General features: G+C 41.4%; 1 long non-coding RNA gene across 1 annotated transcript in view; it reads right to left on the bottom strand.

The window, feature by feature from the left end:
- LOC132210540 (uncharacterized) overlaps window positions 1-20461 on the bottom strand; it is a 145488-nt gene that overhangs the window by 1894 nt on the left and 123133 nt on the right. Inside the window, exon 2 of the long non-coding RNA XR_009446678.1 lies at window positions 7715-7900. This is a non-coding gene — a long non-coding RNA (uncharacterized LOC132210540). The remainder of the gene's footprint in view (window positions 1-7714; window positions 7901-20461) is intronic.

The raw sequence follows: 20461 nt of genomic DNA, 5'->3' as shown, positions 1-20461 counted from the left end.
CCCTCCCTACCTCCCCACCTATACTCTCTCCACCTATCTTCTTTTCTCTCCATCTTCGGTCCGCCTCCCCCTCTCTCCCTATTTATTCCAGAACCCTTACCCCATCCCCCTCTCTGATGAAGGGTCTAGGCCCGAAACGTCAGCTTTTGTGCTCCTGAGATGCTGCTTGGCCTGCTGTGTTCATCCAGCCTCACATTTTGTTGTCTTTTTATATTCACAGCCTGATTTGCTCCTCTGTTTTCAGTTTGCCAAGCAACTACTTGGAAGTCAACTGCACTTCATAATAAGGAGACATTGGAATTGCATTAGAAATAGATTAATGAAAGGGAAACTTGTCTGGCACTTGTAGATATTGGAAAGTCAATTGGTATTGATGAATAGATAGGCTTGGTTTAATGTCTTATTTGAAACATTAACTTTTTCACGTACGGTTCAGAACTTCACCTGTTACTGTTATAGTTTGGAAATGATGCATATTGAAATGACATAAAGTCCATTTGGCTATTCAGGCAAAAACAAAATGGTTTTGCACCATTTTTGAAAAAAAAACAACCTGAGCATTCTTCCAGTATCATAGGCAATATATCTCACTCAATCAATGCAGAAAATAAAGTTATGTGAAGGTGGTAGCCTAGTGGTATTATCACCAGACTGTTAATCTGGTGAACTGGGTTCAAATCTTGTGATTGTAGAGTTAGAATTCAATTAATTTCAAAAAATGTTGAATTAAGAGTCTAATGATAACTGTGAAACGATTATCAAATATTAGAAGACACCAGCTGTTTCACTAATGCCTCTTAGGGAAGTTGACTGCTGTCCCTGGTCTGGCCTACTTGGATTGCAGACCCACAGCAATGTGATATAACAAGGTGTAGAGCTGGATGAACACAGCAGGCCAAGCAGCATCAGAGGAGCAGGAAAGTTGACATTTCGGATCTAGACCCTTCTTCAGAAATGAAGAAGTGAAGAAATGATGAACTTTTCTGAAGAAGGGCCTAGACCCGAAACATCAGCTTTCCTGCTCCTCTGATGCTGCTTGGCCTGCTGTGTTGATCCAGCTCTACACCTTGTTATATCAGATTCTCCAGCATCCGCAGTTCCTACTATGACAGCAATGTGGTTGACTCTTATTTGTTGTCTGTATAGGGTCTTTTAAGTTCATTTGCTGCTGTTTTAGTGTGTTGGTGGGTTTGTGGGCTACCCTGATGCCAAGAGGTCCGAGTAGTCTGGCAGTCACGTTCATGCAACACACTAAAACAGCAGCTAATGAACTTAAAAGACCCTATGCAGACAACAAATAAAATGAACGTCATCTACAAAATACCTTGCAAGAACTGTGACAAACACTACATTGGACAAACTGGCAGAAAGCTAGCCACCAGGATACATGAACATCAACTAGCCACAGAACGACATGACCCACTATCACTCGTATCCTTACATACAGATGAGGAAGGACACCACTTTGATTGGGACAACACATCCATCCTAGGACAAGCCAAACAGAGACACGCACGAGAATTCCTAGAAGAATGGCATTCCAACTGGAACTCCATCAACAAACACATTGATTTGGAGCCAATCTACCATCCCCTGAGAAAAAGAACAGGAAGTGACATCACCAACACAGGAAATGACATCACCAACCCAAGGAAACCTAACCAGATAAATAGAAAGCGGGACATAACACCAGCGCTTTGTTGGAGGCTCACTGATGATGTTACCTAGTATGATGACGAAACGTCTGAAAACGAACCTTCCAGCTCAGCGAGCAAACTCACATCCAGAACCTCAGCCTGAGCTACAAATCTTCTCAAAACTCGATAGCTTTATATACTAACATAGTCATTAAAGCAGGTTGGTTCTGCATAGCAGCTTGTGAAGAAAAAATAAAATATTAGAGTTTGACTGTAGTTAGCAAACAAACCAAAGGCTTTTCTTACTTGTGTAAGATTATATTTACACATATTTGAGGCATTGGGAGGGTCCAATAACTGAACAGAGCCCAACTTAACTCCGGCAAGAAGACCCCAGATGGTGGATTATCTGCATTGCACTTTGGAGGTAGCTGCCCTAAATTTTAGCGTTGCTCGGCACGTCACCCTAGACTTGAAATGTGCCAGATTGCAACACTTGGTCGGGGTCAACTCCCTGCCCTGAAAGACCAACAAGTTTCAGGCAAAAGAAAGGGCATCTTTGACAAGTTGACAGTCCTCAAGGCACAGTCAATGTTTGTCTCAGTGTGTGTCTCAGTAAACAGACCATAGAGCACAGAGTCCTGCATGGGTTCTCTTACAAGTTTATCAGCAGTCCCGACAGTATGATTGTGAATTCACATCAAGATTTCACTGTTGTTTCGTTTACACCTGCAGTCATGACAATTCACCTAGTTCTAGACAAAATAGATGTGTTCACCTCCTGATGATAAAGGCTGGCCCAAATAGTGTTGTCTATTCATCCTGTGAATGTATTAAAAAGAAGAAATTCACAGATTTGCCTTTCTATTTTGGAATTTTCTGTGCTCTGCTGGCTATCATACTTATCTGCATAACGGAACGTTTTAAAGTCTATTTTTTTATTTGAAAGTCCTTGAGGATGTGTGAGCATATGAAACACATGATATGAATACAGAATTAACCTGCTGCCATCAAAAACATTCACGTCAGTTTACTATTTGTCAAAAGGAAAGAAAGATACACATACACAGAGTAATTTTCACCACTTCAGCATGTCCTTGTGCTTCATAACTGATGAAGGACTTGTGTGGTGCAACCACCATGGTAATGTAAGAAAGGCAGTAACTAATCCATGATAACAAGGTGTAGAGCTGGATGAACACAGCAGGCCAAGCAGCATCAGGGGAGCAGGAAAGCTGACATTTTGGGTCTCAAAATTCTTCAGAAATGGGGTTGGGGAAGGGGGTTCTGAAATAAATAGAGAGGTGGGGGAGGCGGATGGTAGATGGATAAAGGAGCAGATAGGTGGGGAGGAAACGGACTGGTCAAAAAGGTGCGGATGAGGCTGGTAGATAGGAAGTGGGGGTAGGGTTTGAGGTGGGAGGAGTGGATAGGTGGGAGAAAGGACAGACAGGTTAGGGAGACGAGAACAAGTTGGGCTGGTTTGGGATGTGGTTGGGGGAAGGGAGATCTTGAAGCTTGAGAAGTCCACATTGATACCATTGGACTGCAGGGTTCCCAAGCAAAGTATGAGGTGCTGTTCCTGCAACCTTCAGGTGGCATCGTTGTGGCACCGGAGGAGGACCAAGATGGACATGTCGATCAAGGAGTTGGGGGGGGGGCGTGGCGAGAGTTGACGTGGTTTGCAACTGGGAGTTGCAGTCATTTGTCACAAGCCGAATGTAGGTATTCCACAAAGCAGTCTCCAAGCCTCTGCTTGGTTTCCCCGATGTGCAGGAAGCCACATCGGGAACAGCGGATACAGTATACCTCTTGAGTAGACGTGCAGGTGAACATCTGATTGATGTGGAAGGTTTCTTGGGGCCTGGGATGGAGGTGCGGGTGAGGTGTGAGTGCAGGCGTAGCACTTCCTGCAGTTGCAGGGAAAAGTGCCGGGACCAGTGGGGCTGGTGGGGAGTGTGGAGTGGACAAGGGAGTCACGGAAAGAGTCGTCCCTCTGGAAAGCAGATAAGGGTGGGGAGGGAAAAATGTCTTTAGTAGGGTGGTCAGATTGCAGATGGCAGAAGTGTCAGAGGATGATGCGTTGGACCCAGAGGTTGGTGGGATGGTACATGGGGACAAGGGGGATTCTGTTTTGGTTGTTATTGCAGGTAGAAGGTGTGAGGTATGAGTTGCGGGAAATGCAAGAGACGCGGTCGAGGGCATTTTCGACCACTGTGGTGGGGAAGTTGCGGCCCTTGAAAAACAAGGACATTTGGGATGCCTGCAAGTAGAATGCCTCATCTTGGGAGTGGGAGTGGCAGGGGCAAAGGAATTGGCAATAGGGGATAGCATTTTTGCAGGAAGGTAGGTGAGAAGAGGTGTATTCTAGGTAGCTGTGGGAGTCAGTAGGCTTGAAATGGATATCGGTTTCCAGGTGTTTGCTAGAGATGGAAACAGAGAGGTCCAAGAAAGAGAGAGAAGTATTGGAGATGGTCCAGGTGAACTTAAGGTTGAAAATTCAAAGTAAGCTGTTGTGAGGTGATCCATTTTGGACCAATAAAGGATAGATCATGTTACTTTCTAGATGGTGTGAAGTTTAATACAGTAGCTATCCAAAGAGACTTAGCGGTTCAGGTACATAGATTTTTAAAATATGAACTGATGCAGAAAATAATCAAGAAGGCTAATGGAATGCTGGTCTTTACTGTTAGAGGACTGGAGTATAAGGAAGTTATGCTGAAGTTATATAAAATCCTGGTTAGACTCCACCTGGAGTACTATGAGCCTTTGAAAGGATGAAGTGCGACATAGGTTTACAAGATTAATACCTAGACATCAGGGGTTACATTATGAGGATAGAATATACATATTCGGTACATTCTCTTTAGAATTTAGAATGGCAAGGGGTGATCAAATTGATGTCTTCAGAATATAAGAGAAAAAGTCAGGATAGTCAAAGATAAACTATTTTGACTGGTGGAGGGGGCTTGGGAACTAGGGGGTATTATTTGAGAATAGGGTTCAGACCATTCAGGGGAGGTGAAAGAAGCACTTCTACACTCAAAGTGTGGTAGATGTTTGGAGCTCTCCTTTGCAAATGACAGTGGATGCAGGATTAACTGTTAATTTAAAATTTAGATAGGTATATTTTTGTTAAGCAATAGATATTAAGGGATATGGACCAAAGGGAGGTATATAGAGTTAGGCCCCAGATCAGCCATGATCTTACTAAATGGGGGGATAGATTCACGGGGCTGAAAGGCCTCACCCTGTTCCCATGCTCCTATATTCCTACCTCTTCCTTACTCTCAAGTTAAATTATTGATATAATTTAATGAAGTTTCTGGTCAATTCACATTGTAAGATGTTGATAATGAGGAAGTATGCTGGTGGAATTGTAGTATCACTCAATAAGCAATTAAGAGATCCAGGTTAATATTTTGAGTATATAGGTTCGGATACTACTATGGAACTTGTCGAATTTAAATTCATGGAATAAATCTGGATCTAATTGCAGTAGTGGTCACCAGAACAGTTAATGTTTATTATGTTGAAAGTCCGTACTGTTCACTAAACATTATAGGGAAGAAAATCTGCCATCCTTAACCAATTACTTACAATTCCAGACACTGGGCAATGTGTTTGATACTTTACCAGCTTCTGAATGAGTCAAGCAAGTTACTCAGTTCAAGGGCAATTAGGAGCATGCAACAAATGCTAGCCCTGCCTTTGACAAATGCATCCCATGAAATGAATTAAAATTCACTTTATAAAAAATAAAACTCAAATGGTTGTAACATCACAGAATTAGGAGCTGTGGTGCTTTGTAATTTTGAGAAGATATTGTCAAATGTGATACCGATAATGATGGACAATAATGTACTATCAAAATGAGTAATGTGCAATTGCTGCAGTAGTTTCTGGGAAAGAGCATCAATTTTTGTATTAAATTGTCATCAATGTTACCTCTTGTTACCTGTCTCACAATGAAATGCATCAAATGGTGTGAAGTTGCTGTGTTGCACCATACAAACAAATTTCAGCACAGGAAGCTATTTGTTGTCCATTTCAATCAACATGACCTTATAATGGCATGATAGTCATTAATTTTAATTAACAAGATTTATTACACAAAATGGTAGAAATATGATGTGGGAGTTTGGTCACTCATTAGCCATGATTGGCGGAAGATGCAGAAAAGGCCTACTTATGTTCTTATTTTAATTACTGCCAAATAGCCTCCCTGTCATTGAATATTTGCTCGAACGAGTGTAGGCTCAACAAACCTATGGTCTCATGGGTTTGATGTGCCAGTGCCTGACAGACTCATATAACCTTTGTTAGATGACTCTGTCGTCTGTAAAATGTTGAAGAGAAAGAACATCTAACAGGATTCATATAGAAATGGTAGATGAAATCTTCAAAGAACTGGCCTTCAGCTGAACCAGAGTGCTTGCGATGTCAATAAAGAACAAAATGGGTTTCTTGGGAGTCTGGAAGGAAGGAATTCTGAGATATGTTAATTTAACATAATCAATTTAAGTCAGCAATATGCATGTCTGGCATTAGCTTTGTCAGTTACAGAGGTAATAAAAGGGTAACAATTTGTGTGTGATTGATGAGTGAATACACAGCTGCATCTTCCCAAAACACACAGAGCAGTAATGGCATTGAAAATGGCTCTAATGGAAATGACTAATGGTTATTGCTTTTTAAAATGAAAGCACAACTTAAATAAGGTTGCTTGTGTTGGATTCTGTACATCAAAAGCACTGAAATTGCTCTGAACCAGCAGTAATTGGAATGGAGCGAGACATACATGTACCAAGAGATGACCCAGGTCTTTGCTTGAAATGTTTATCAGCTGCAAATCTTTATATGGTGAGAAATTAATGAAACTGGTACAATTTGATCCAATTCTAAAATGATTCACCAGTGAATTAATCATAATTGGTAATTAATTGTCAGACCATCTATTTCGCCTATTTTAATTTTAACAAATTAACAGTTTGAATCAGGGGAATAGCAAACCGCGAAACAGCTTCACACAAATCCTTCAAGCACAAAAGCTATAGAACACATGGTTTCCAAACAATGCTGAATTGGTGTGCCATCACTCATCAGAATAGTTGCATCATTCCGTACAGTGTTTAACATTTTGTCAAATGAAAAAGACAAGGACAAATGCTGGGAATCTGAAATGAACACCAAAGATGAGGAAACACGCAATTTGGCAGCTTGTGAATTAAGGGGTTATGATATTTTGGGTTTGCTTTTCATTAGAATTATTCATTAAAAATGAACAAGCATTTTCATAAAGGTTGAAAAAAATAGAGAAATAAAAGAGGGAAGTTGGAAGAACCAGAGATCACACCAATTACAAAGATGTTTGGGTCCAGTACTTGTATAATATTCAAAATTTGTCAGCTGATTAAAGTAAATAAAGAACTAGAGACAAAAACTGCAAGAGGTGGACAACTGATCAATCAATGTTCAAAAGGAAAATGCATGTTAGCAATTTAGACCTCAAAGAGTTGATTTTAGCTCCCACAACTAAGCGAGAATCAGACAGATGAGCTCCCATCTCCAAAGTTATCTGAATGCACAACTTTATTCCTTCTCCATTTTCCTAGGGACCTCGGTGTGGTTAACATGGTCACCTCCCTGCTTTAGAGGGAAACTAACTTTAGCAGGATTCTGTGATATACCTAAAGCTCTGATGCAATCTGGACGTAACATTGGGCAGAGTGTGTGGCATCTCTGCTGTGCTTATTGATATAGGCATTGAGAGATTGAGCAGCAAACCCTAGAGTGAACAATTTGGGCCATTACAAATTCAGAGCATGTCATTTAAAGATCCTTTGTTTCGTAAGGATTTCTATGGAGTCATGATGCTGCTCAGAATGCCATAAGATTTGAAAGGTCCACTCACAATCCAACCATTCCACTTTGCAAAATTTACACCTTCTCCCTGTTTTATTTTACATTGAAGTTTTGCCTCAACCCAACAGAAAAGCTATCAACTCTGATCAACAAACTACCAACAACATTGTTAAGTACTCGCAGATTCATAAGTCAATGTAAATGACACTGACTCCTTAAAATGCCTTCGGTTTCTGTCATGCCAACGCCTCTGCTGCTGAGTTGGACTTCAGCTTTGTCTTTTTGAAAGCACATTGTTGTGTTTTTCTGAGCGACGCAGTAGCAGTCCTGCTGTGGTGTTATCAGTATTTCTGTCTTCACAAAAGTGCACACTCTCTTCGTGTCAGGTGCAATGAGAACTGAAAAAAAGATCAAATGTGAACCAGTGAAAGTAATGTCCAGCCAGAACTGAAGAAAATAATCCTGGCTCAAGGATTGCCATCTGCTTAATTCAACTGTAGTAAATATTGATTTCTTATTAAATTATTGTTTATTTCTACTTTTAAAGATGCAACCTTTCCGGACTAGGAAGTTTTTTCATAGATTGTGCTGGGTATTTAGACCTCAAATCTGCTCTGTTTTTATATACAATAACTTCATCCACAAATGGTGAAGATATATGCACAAAATGTGTTCATGTGCAGTTAGATCAAAGCCACGATTGTGACTCTGGCTGTCTGGATACCAGATGTGCCAATGTTAATGGAAGTTCTGTAACAGATCAAAAAGGGCAAACTGTGTTATGTTCTCCTCTGTGGGATTGGGATGGTGGGGATATTGAAAGGAAGAACTGAGTGGAGTGCCTCAGGACTTAATGTGAGGACTACTAGTGTTTCTAATTTACATCAGCCACTTCAATGTAAAACGGTCAGATTAAACAGAAGATGGCCAACAAGGAGCTGCAGTCAATTGAGAAAATGGATCAAAAATTTTAGAATGAGTAGAATTAATTCATGAGGGTAACAATGGCAGGTGAAATTTAATGCAGAGAGGAAGTAAATCATGAGCAATAGATATATATCCTGGGTGAGATATTCCCTTCCCTGGTGAGGAGAAAGAACTGACAGGCATGGTGCCAAAGTACGGTGATAATGGAAACATTAGATTCCCAACATTGAGAACAATTCGCCTGGTTTCCCCTCAAGCTGTAAATGGCAACTTCAAAATTGCATTCTTGAGCGGTGGTCATCTCATATACATGCATTTCATCTTATGAAAGTCTGAATACTCCTTGTTCATGACATAATCTGAGTTCTTCACTCCTCTATCAAGAAACCAGGTTTTGCCATTTCCTGACATGGAAAAGAGAACAGGTACCTGGAGATGGCAGCTTACTACATGCATGAGCTGGCCATCAGACCACAACTTCTTCTACAAAATATCCCTGCACGCTCTATGGCCATCAACCTCCTTGAAGCTTACAGGGTAATAGAAATTCTAGGCACAGAAGGAGGCCCGTCAACTCATCCTGACTGTACTGGCTCCAGAAAAACTGTCCACCCATTCTCTAGTCCTGTTCCTGTAGCCCTCTAATTTCATCAGTTTCAAATATATATCCAGCTCAGTTTTGAAGCCTTCTAAGGAATCTGTCTCCACCACTTTCCCAGATGGTGCATTCCAAACCCTGACAACTCTCTGAGTAAAGAAGTTTCTCTTCAACTCAGTCCTAGCTGTCTGGCTGACAATCTTCAAATTGTGACCTCTAGTTACTAACTTACCAACTAATTGAAATAGAATATTCTCCTTTAACCTATCAAAATTATCCATTATTTTAAACACCTCAATGAAGTCACCTTTTAATTTTCTCTGTTCCAAGGAGAATAGGCCCAATTTATCTTTCCTTGTATCTAAAATCTCTCATTCCTGGTATCATTCTGGTAAATCTTTTTTGCATTTCAGAGCTTTAACATTAATTCCTTAAGTGAGATGCCCAGAATTGAACATAATGCTCCCAATGTGGTCTGACCAATGATTTATAGAGGTGTGGCACCACTTCCTAGCTTTTATCCCCAGTGCCTCTATTTATAAACACAAGGATCTTAGAAACCTTCTTAACCACTGTTTCATTTTGTTTGGTCACCTTCAGAGAATCGTGCACATGAGCACCAAGATCACTGTCCTCCTGTACTCCCCTTGTAGTTGTGGCGTTTAGTCTGTATTGCCTCGCCATATTTCTTCTTCCAAGCAGTATTACCTTACATTACTCTACATTGAAATTCATCTGCCATGTACCTGCCCAATTGACCAATATTTCAACATCACTGAAGTCAGTCAGCATCACCCTCATAATTCAATATTCTCCGTCCCCTAGTTTCATTTGCAAACATAGAGATTTTTCCCTTAACACCCATCTCCAAATTGTTTATATAAATTAGAAAAATCAAGGGCCCAACACAGATCCCTGGGCGATACCACTTTCAACTTGTTTCCAATGTCAGAAATGCCCATCTATATATAAAACCTTTGTTTCCTATCTTTTAGCCAACTTCTAATCCATGCTGCCAAGGACCCAGCAATCCCAAATATTTCTAATTTGTTAACCAACTTACCATGTGGCACCATATCAAATGCTTTTCTGAAGGTCCAAATATACAATCTTCACAGTACTAATCTTACCCACTGACTGTGTCATCTCATCAAGAACTCTATCACAATTGTCAGACATGACTTGCCCTTGACAAAGCCGTGTTGACTCTCTAATATTAGCTTATTTTTTCTCTAAGTGTATGTTTACCTTACTCCGCATTATGGCCTCAATCATTTTCCCATTATTGGTGTCAAACTGACAGGTCTGTAGTTTCCTCAGTTATCCTTTGTCCGTTTCTTAAACAATAATCTCACATTTGCAATCCTCCAGTCTCCTGGGACTAATGTTGTATTCAGAGACACTGTCAATGCCTCCATGATTTGCTCCTTTTTTCACTATCAGTAATCTCTGATGCATCACATCCAGGCCTGTGACTTCTTTAACTGGAGTGCTGCCAGCCTTTCTAAACATTTCAGTGCCAGAAACCCGGGTTCGATTCCACCCTCAGGTGACTGTCTGTGTTGAGTTTGCACATTGTCCCCGTATCTGTATGGGTTTCCTCCAGGTGCTCTCGTTTCCTCTCACAGTTCAAAGATGTGCAGGTTAGGTGGACTGGCAATGTTAAATTGCCCATAGTGTTTAGGGATATGTAGATTAGGTTATGAGGAACGGGTCTGGTTTGGATGTTGTGTGGCTCGGTGTGGACATGTTGGACAAAGGGCCTATTTCACACTGTAAAGATTCTATGATTCAATCACTATACAGCTCAGTTGCTCAATATCCACATTTTCAACTTGGCCATTATCCATACAACCTTATATCAGCAAAGCACCAGAGTTATGATTCTTTTGTACCAACTCAGCCACTATTCTGGGCCTCAACCACTTTGGTTTGGAGCTGACAGATGACCTGCATGTTTCTGACTGGCTCTTTTGTGGGCAGGAACAACTATATGCCTCATGTCTTTGTACAAATTATATTTGCTTGGACATGAACATGTGAAATCTTACGGCTCTTAACTTGCCTTCTTAACACTCACTCATTTTATTTGAGTTTACTGTCTAACTTGGCACCCCTGCCTGATGTTCCTGTGTTTGCCGTTCCAGTTTGACCTAGTCATTAATGGCCAAGAACAGGGGCTCGTCTCAACAGGGGTTGAGCTTGTTCCTGGTCACCAGCAGCCCTCTCAATGCCAGCAGCCTGGGTTTTTCTGCCACAGAAGCATGGCAGTGATGTCCTCACCAGCTTGTGCTGCCGAATCTCATCTAGAAAGTGTACACACCAAGCGGAAAGCCTCTGACCTTGTAGAGAAGGATTCCTTGCTGTTGTGTGCCCTGAGAGTAAGTAGGATTCTACCTTGAAGATGGAGGTCATGCTCATTGTCAGTGAAGGTCTACTATATGCCATCACAGCCTGCGTAACAGAAAGAATAAATTGTAAAAGTGGAATAAAATGTTGTGCAGATTAAGAATGAGTTAGTACTGGTGATACTGGGGAGAAGCTCAGAACAATGAAGTTGACATTTTTGGCAAGTTTGTATATTGCACAAATCCCCACATGAGCAGCCTTGTTCTTCTCCGGCCAAATCCACAATTTTGTTCCCACGAGCAGCCTGACGTCTTCATTTCCCTGACTGTCTTCAGCCTGTGTGTATGGGCCTATATTTCCTGCAATTGAAGGAAGGTTGCGGGGAGGTGGTTGAGCTTGATGGAACTGGATGCAAGAACAGTTATGGTCATGCATCAGCAGGAAAGGTGGGGAGGTGGCTCCATTCAGTGAGTAGGAAGTGCAGGATCAGGTGGGAGAATGAGGCAGGTGATAATCCTTGAGTGGACATGTAATTCCGAAAATAAGAAGAAGTCGCCCCTCATTCTATTCTTGCACTATTTCCATGCCCTTTGGACCAGTCTGCTGTTCACGCTCTCTTGTCTTCCATTCTATCACAGCCTTTCACTTTCTTTGGGTCCTCCCACCCCTTGCTTACAACCTACTATACCTCAACATTTCCCAGTTCTGATGCAAGCTCTTAGACCTGGATTGTTAATTTTGTCTTGTTGCGCAGATGCTGTCCAATTTGACTTTATTTTTCCAGTATTTTCTGCTTTTATGCAGTTCCTTTGTTCTGTTGCACACACCAGTCAATAAACATTAGGGTACAATTTGTTGCAGCCCCTATTATAGAGTCACAAAGTTTTACAGCACAGAAACACACCCTTTGGTCCAACTCATCCACACCAACCAGATAAGAACATAGAACATAGAACATTACAGCACAGTACAGGCCCTTTGGCCCTCAATGTTGTGTCGACCTGTCATACCGATCTCAAGCCCATCTAACCTACACTATTCCATGTACGCCCATATGCTTATCCAGTGACGACTTAAATGTACCTAAAGTTGGAGAATCTACTACCGTTGCAGGCAAAGCGTTCCATTCCCTTACTACTCTCTGAGTAAAGAAACTACCTCTGACATCTGTCCTATATCTTTCACCCCTCAATTTAAAGCTATGCCCCTTGTGCTCGTCGTCACCCTCCTAGGAAAAAGGGTCTCCCTATCCACCCTATCTAACCCTCTGATTATTTTATATGTTTCAATTAAGTCACCTCTCAACCTTCTTCTCTCTAATGAAAACAGCCTCAAGTCCCTCAGCCTTTCCTCGTAAGACTTTCCCTCCATACCAGGCAACATCCTAGTAAATCTCCTCTGCACCCTTTCCAAAGCTTCCACATCCTTCTTATAATGCGGTGAACAGAACTATACACAATACTCCAAGTGTGGCCGCACCAGAGTTTTGTACAGCTTTGCCATAACCTCTTGGTTCCGGAACACGATCCCTCTATTAATAAAAGCTAAAACAGTGTATGCCTTCTTAACAGCCCTGTCAATCTGGGTGGCAACTTTCAAGGATCTGTGTACATGGACACCGAGATCTCTCTGCTCATCTACACTACTAAGAATCTTACCATTAGCCTTGTACTTTGCCTTCCGGTTACTCCTACCAAAGTGCATCACCTCACACTTGTCTGCATTAAACTCCATTTGCCACCTCTCAGCCCTGCTCTGCAGCTTATCTATGTCTCTCTGCAACCTACAGCATCCTTCGTCACTGTTAGCTTAAATTAATCTCGTCCCATTTACCAGCATTTGGACAAGATCCCTTTAAACTCTTTCTACTCATGTACCATCCAGATGCCATTTAAATGTTTAATTGTACCAGCCTCCACCAATTCATCTGGCAGCTCATTCCATACACACACCACCATCTATGGGAAAAAGTTGCCCTTTATGCCCCTTTTATATCTTTCTCCTTTCACCTTAAATCCATATCTCTTAGTTTTGGACTCCTCTACCCTGGGAAAAAGACCTTGGCTTTTCACCCTATCCATGCCCCTCATGATTTTATAAATCTCTGTAAGGTCACCCCTCAGCCTGTGATGCTCCAGTGAAAGTACCCCCAGCTTATTCAGCCTCTTCCTATGGCTTGACCATCAAGCTCTCTGACTGGGAAAAGAATTCATATCAATTCTACTCAATATTCACAAAAAGTACCCCTCCCATTTAAGAACTACTCTTCTCTTATGCATGAAAATATCTAACATTTGTAGAATATTGGCAGAACTTTGGGTGAATATTGAATGAAGCAAGTATATCTATAAATGATCTTCCTTGCAGATACAGTGAGGCTGAGAGAGTCAAGTGATCAACCAATGTTAAAGGCTAGTTAAAAAGAAACTGCACAGGCTGTAACTGGAGGGGAGAGCAGGATGAATTTTGTTTGTATGCCTGCTTGCTCTGGGAATCTTGCCGGAAATGTTCCAGACAATCATGAAGGCTCCCCATTTATACCCGCGCACTGAGGCACCATTATAAAGTTCAACAAAACTGGATATTTGAAGACAGAATTAAATCGCTGATTTATGTAGAATGCATATTAAAAAAAGTAACAAATGAGGGACAGAATTGTGGAATTAGAAAGAACTATCTGTCATGATTGATTGCACGCCAGTTAAAGGGCTGTTCAATGTAATATCTGGATTGATCATAATGGTTTCATTAGAGACCTTCATTTACATACTTTAAACCTGTCCTCCATTACTTTCATTAAATTGTTATTATGAAATAAGTCAGTCAGTAATGAAAAGCTGCAGAAGCTTGAATTAAAAATTAAGAAAATGAATTGACTAATGTAACTAAGTTCTAGTATGACAGCTTAACTCTGTATATATACAGGTAAATTTGATTTTAAAAACTAATCCAAGTGATGAAGCAGAGCAGCTTAAGCTGATAAAGTAGCTTATTAAAATATCCCTGAAGACTGCTAATTAATGAGCTCTGTTGAAAATGCAAGTGTCCCATTTATCAGTGTCCTTGTTAAGCATAACCCATTGGTTGTAATTTAATGAGGAAATAAACTCGCGTGATTCATTACTGAATCTTAATTGCTATGAATTTATTTTTGATTTTTGCATTATTTTCCTTCCAGTTATTTGCCACTTTGAATGCAATTATATATTTTTAGCACTTGCAAGGAATGATGGGAAAATTACTTCAAGAACACATCATTTTTCCTGTGCTAACTTCGCCAATTCGACATGATGAGTTACTATTTAAATAAGCACAGAAGTGCTGAAAATGCGCATTCATTTCACATATTCTTATTTCTTACTGAGAGAAAAATATTATGGCACCTATGGTTAAAATCCTACTGAGTTCTCCAACTGAACTATAATGAAATGCAATCACAGTAATTAAAGTGAGAATGATTAGTTGTGTAATTATAAGCATGGAGCTCATCACTGGAGATAATTCATAAATCATTTAACAATAGTTTATAGCAGATGCATTAATAAACCAGATAGTTCCCTCCTCTTATCCCATGCTTCAGCAGAGCATTTCTTAATTGTTTGAATTGTTAAAGAGAGGATGGTATACTTTGAGAAAGCTGCTCATAGAATCCCTGCACTGTGGATACAGGTCATTCAGCCCAACAAGTCCACACTGACCCTCCAAAGATCATCCCACCCTATCCTTGTAACCCTACATTTCCCATGGCAAATCCATGGCTAACTTACACATCCCTAGATACATTGGCAATTTCAAATCAAATGTTGCAACAAAAGATATTCTCTGCAAAAACAGTCAGAAAATGTTAGAAATGCACAATAGGTCAGGCAGCATTTGGGGAAGGAGGAACAAATTCAACTTCCAAATCAATAACCCTTTGTTAGAACTCGAAAAAGAGACTATAGTGTGTATTAGACAAATACAGGAAGGGAAAGGCGCAACGGCTAAGATGCATGATAGGACGCAACAAAGAAGAAATTAAATGTCAAAATGAGTAATAGTGCAAGGCAAACGGAGCTGGCAATGAGACAAATTAAGATGCAAAAGACAGACCTAGATGAGAAGAAGCAAAATTCATAACTTATTTGGGAAACATGGGACAAAAGATACTGTAATTATTGCTATGTTATTCTTGTGTGACGTTGTTTACAGCTAGGTTGGAGGTTACAGCACAATCTCTGATCGTTATCATTTCACTGTTAGTTTGACCACAGTCTGTGCAGCATTAAAACATGAGCAAATTTACTGAAAGAATCGATGAGATCTTCCCCTTTCACACTTTTGTTGTAATTTGCATTGTTCGTGCACTTTACAGAATAGAGCAGATAATTTCAGGTGCTAAAGAAAAATATTTTCCTCTTGGAACCTCCTGTGGTACAGTGGCTGTGTCCCTTCCCTTGGGCCAGAAGGCTTAAGCTCAAGTCCCACCCACTCTAAAAATTGTGTAATAACATCTCTGAATACATTAATTAGAAAGAAAGATAAATAAAAAGTACGCCACTTCCTACAGACTAAGTAGGAGTCTATGGGAACCCGCACAGGCCCGAGCTGTGCCTGCCTCTTTGTAGGATATGTGGAACAGTCCCTCTTCCACAGCCACACTGGCCCCATTCCCCCACCTCTTCCTCTGCTTCATTGATGGTTATATCGGGCCCACCTCGTGCTCCCATGAGTAGCTTGAACAGTTCACCCCAACCTCAACTTTACCCGGAGCATCTCTGATAACATTCTCTCCTTCCCGGGCCTCTCTGTTTCCATCTCTGGTGACCACCTCAAAACCTCAAATTTCAAGCCCACCAACTCCCACAGCTACCTAGAATACACCTCCTCTCACCCACCTTCCTGAGCGAATGCAATCCCCTACTCCCAATTCCTGAGCTTCCACTGTGTCCACTCCCAAGATGGGGTGTTCCACTCCTGAACATCCCAAATATCCTTTTACTTCAAGGTTGCAAATTCCCCTTTCAGTGGTCGAAAATGCCCTTGACTGCATCTCTTACATTTACTGCACCTCTGCCCTCACATCCCCTCCCCACAACAAAACCAAAGACAGAATCGCCCTTGTCCTCATATGTTACCCCACCAACCTTTGTATCCAAAGTATCATTCTCCGCCACTACCGCCACCTGCAATCTGACAACCAAAGATATATTTTCCTTCCCCACCCTTATCTACCTTCTGTAGGAACCGCGCTCTCTGCGACTCCCTCGTCCGCTCCACACTTCCCACTAGCCCCACCACACCCAGCACCTTTCCCTGCTATACCTGCCCCTACCCCTGCCTCTTCCATCCCAGGAACCAATACACCCTTTCACATCAGACAGAGGTTCACCCACAGATCTGTCAGTATAGTCTATTGTGTTTGTTGCTGCTGATGTGGTCTTCTCTACATTGGCGAGATCAAACTGAGGCTTGGAGAACACTTTGTAGAGCACCTGCACTCTGTTCGTGATAAACGACAACACCTTCCGGTTGTGAACCATTTCAACTCCCCCTCCCACTCCCTGGGTGACATGTTCATTCTGGGCCTCCTCCTGTGTACCAATGGCACTACCCGGAAATTGAAAGTGTAACACCTCATATTCCACCTTGGGACCCTACAACCCAATGGTCTCAATGCACACTTTACCAGTTTCAAAATCTCCCCAACCCCAGCCTCATCCCATGACTAACCCACCATCTCATCCCCACCTCCTTGGCCTGACACAACCTGTCCAACTTCTCTCTCACCAAACCACCTCACACCTCACCGACCAAACCCCACCACTGCCTACCTGCACTCACTGACCACCATCCCACCTACCTTCCCCAGCCCAAACCCTCCTCTCTCTATTTATTTCCCAGCTCCAGGACAACAAATGGAATAGATTAATGTCACATGTAAATATATGTGATGTGGTTGGGTGGTAAAGACTGTAATTACGAACATTGCTGACATTAATGTTAGCATGAAAATGCTATTTCTCTGTGGGTTCCTCTTACTTTTGGTCCCATTAAAGACTGATAAGTGAGTGGAGAAGTGGAATTTGAATGTTAACACTTTTTGTATTTATCTCATGAATTCTAGAGAGCATAATGTTTCCAATTGCTGGGTCTGCCCCTACATCTCCATACATTCTAAGGGAGGGGTACCAATGCGACCCATCCCCTTTAATGCCTCAGGATTAGCCAAATGGGTATTAAGACAGAATAGCTCAAAACAAGGAGATAGAGACAGGCATCCTACCAATAGTGAAAAGTACGTAGTAAATACTGACTGAGATAGGGCACAATGGAAGTCAGCAGGGTATAACTTGAACACCTTTACAAGATTGTAGCAACCCAACTACACAAACCCCATGACCATCCCACTTCATCACATTGACTAACACATCAAAGATAGGGAGACCTGATGGCTTGACCTGCCTGACAAGAACTGAAAACCAAGCAGAAGGAACACCCATGGGATTTAATAACTGCAACCAGAATTATAATAATTCCACAAACCCTGTTCTAGAACCCAGCAGGGCACTCTTCCTGACCATGGAACCCTTAAATGAGTCTTTCCTCATGCAAGGTGGTCCAAACTCCTGATCTTCAGGAATCTCATGAGTAATGGAACTTTTCAACAACACTGGTACCCCGAAATTATTACCTGATTCATCCCGTACAAGGGCACCTACTTTGTGTTTGAACTCAGAGCCTATGCCCGGCTGCCCCCAACCTGGGCCGAGTCATGTTACTTGGCCTACGTGGTACCGTTCATACACCACACTGTGTCCCTCCTGCAGTTGATGTCAGAACAACACAAACGTGCAATTTCAGGAGCAGATAGGCTCCTCTCCACATTCTTACCCTGGTATGGTACAGACAAGTGATCCAGAGAATCTATCAATTTGGCTAGTGTCTTAGAGCAAGTGGTCAATGGCACCTGACGAGCTTTCAGCAAAATAAATGCAGAAATGATCGTCATACGAACCATAACATTACAGAACTGAACTGCCCTTGACATGATGTTAAACAAGAAAGGAGGAACTTGGGCACGCAACAGAAAAGAGTGCTATACATACATTCCCAATAACTCAGGAGCAATTACTCATTTAGCTGACCATATCCAAAAAGAAATGAACAAACTTAAACAACATCTCTCTTCGAGCCTCGTGAGTTGGGCAGAACGGTGGCTGGGATCCCTTGAGATGCCCATTGTACAGGGAATAGTAATGTTTGTTGTAACACTGTTCTTATGTTACATTATTTTTGTCTTGTAAAATGCATTATGACCACAATAAGGAAGAAGAGGACTGCAGAAGTGCCATGGATCGTGGGGGTGGTCTTACTATGCACAATCAAGTCAACAGACTACTAGTAGAATGGCAAAGACCACCTCATTGAAAGAGGATCATAGATGGAACACCAGTTGGTAAAGAATGCTCTTGGAATTTGATTTAGATTTTTGAACTCTGGTTTGGACTGCTTGCATTAATAGTGGCCCTGCGGCCATAATTTTGGCCTGGGGCCAAAAAGCGGATCTATAGGGGTGACCTCTACTTGGGCAAGTAAGGTGATTTGTACCTGAACACAGTAAACTGCCCATGCCAGCCTCCAACTTCCCAACTCCCTTCCACTCCCCCAATCCCTTCCATTTCTGAGGAAGGGTCCTGACCTGAAACATCAGTTTTCCTGCTCCTTTGATACTGCCTGGCCTGCTGTGCCCCTCCAGCTCCACACTGTGTTACCTCTGGCTCCAGCATCTGCAGTTCTTGCTATCTCTAAATTAAATCCAGAGAAGTTTGAGGAAATGCATTTGAGAAAGTAAAAGAAGGCGAGGAAAGGCAAAATAAATTGTAGCGTACTGGGAAGTAGAGAGAGTCAGAAGGATCTTGGAGTACATCATCTCTGAAGATAGCAGGCAGGTAAATAGATAGAATGGATAAGCAGGACACATTTCTCATTGATTATTTTGGTTTCTTGCTGTTGACCCTATGTATAGTTATATGCTTCCTAGATTATTGTGAAAATGTTAATTATATCAACATGATTAAAAAATGGTTATTGTGAATCTAATTAATTCTCACATGTTGAAACAGCAAGGTGAAATATTGCCTTGCATGACAATGGTAATATAATTATGTGGTTTTCAGGTACTCGTAATCAATACAGGTATTACAATACCATTAGTGACTGGTGGTAATAATGTCATTCAGTACCATAACATAGACACTCATGTCAACAACATGTACCACAACTGCTCCTACTAGCTGTTACAGGCCTCATGAATATCAAACAACTGCTTAAAAGAAGCAAATCCCAAATGACCTTGAGGAAAGAATCTGATACATAAGACTTTACTTTCTAAAAAAATTAAAATCAACCTTCAAACCAAAGCAAACACAATTAAAATGTTATCTAATAAAGTGATAAAAGTTGAACTAAAATGGTAAATTTATTTTTAAACTGATTTCACAAATATTACATACAGCATCCAGAGCAGAACCATAGTTCCCTTAAACTGTCCTGTAGTTTCTACCAAACCTCACCATGCTGGATGAGGCCTTCACCAATCATTCCTTCCTATTTGAGTTTTCACCAGTAAGATATAGCTAGACAAATGCTCTGTCTCTCTCGTCATCTGAAACTACATATTCCTGGCAGTTCCTTTATCTGGCTTCTTTAATAAACCCCATTAAACAGCTGTGTTCAACCGTGTTTTCAACAGTGCCACATCTTCTCCCATCCTCCACTCTTCTGATAAAATGGTATCTTTCTGTGAGAAATTCACTTCTTCTTTCACAAGAGCTTCTGTAAGAGTGTCTGTTTTCTCCTCATCACTTAAATATGGTATATGGTTTTAAGTGTGGCATGATCAATGGCATCATCTCACTGCATACCCACCCCACATGACACCAACAAAGGCAGCATTGCATATACCAGCATGATGTGAAATGCTTACAGTTAAATGTACAAGGAAAGCAACTCCAGGCTCTTTTACAACCTCTGATCTTGGAATGAGTTTGTGAATTGTGAAACACAGGTGACACATTACAAAAGTTCCCTGCGATTACTCATG

Source organism: Stegostoma tigrinum, chromosome 1, assembly GCF_030684315.1.
Source record: "Stegostoma tigrinum isolate sSteTig4 chromosome 1, sSteTig4.hap1, whole genome shotgun sequence".
NCBI classification, from domain to species: domain Eukaryota; kingdom Metazoa; phylum Chordata; class Chondrichthyes; order Orectolobiformes; family Stegostomatidae; genus Stegostoma; species Stegostoma tigrinum.
The sequence above is the reverse complement of the archived record's forward strand: the minus strand, read 5'-3'. Positions and strand labels throughout refer to the sequence as shown.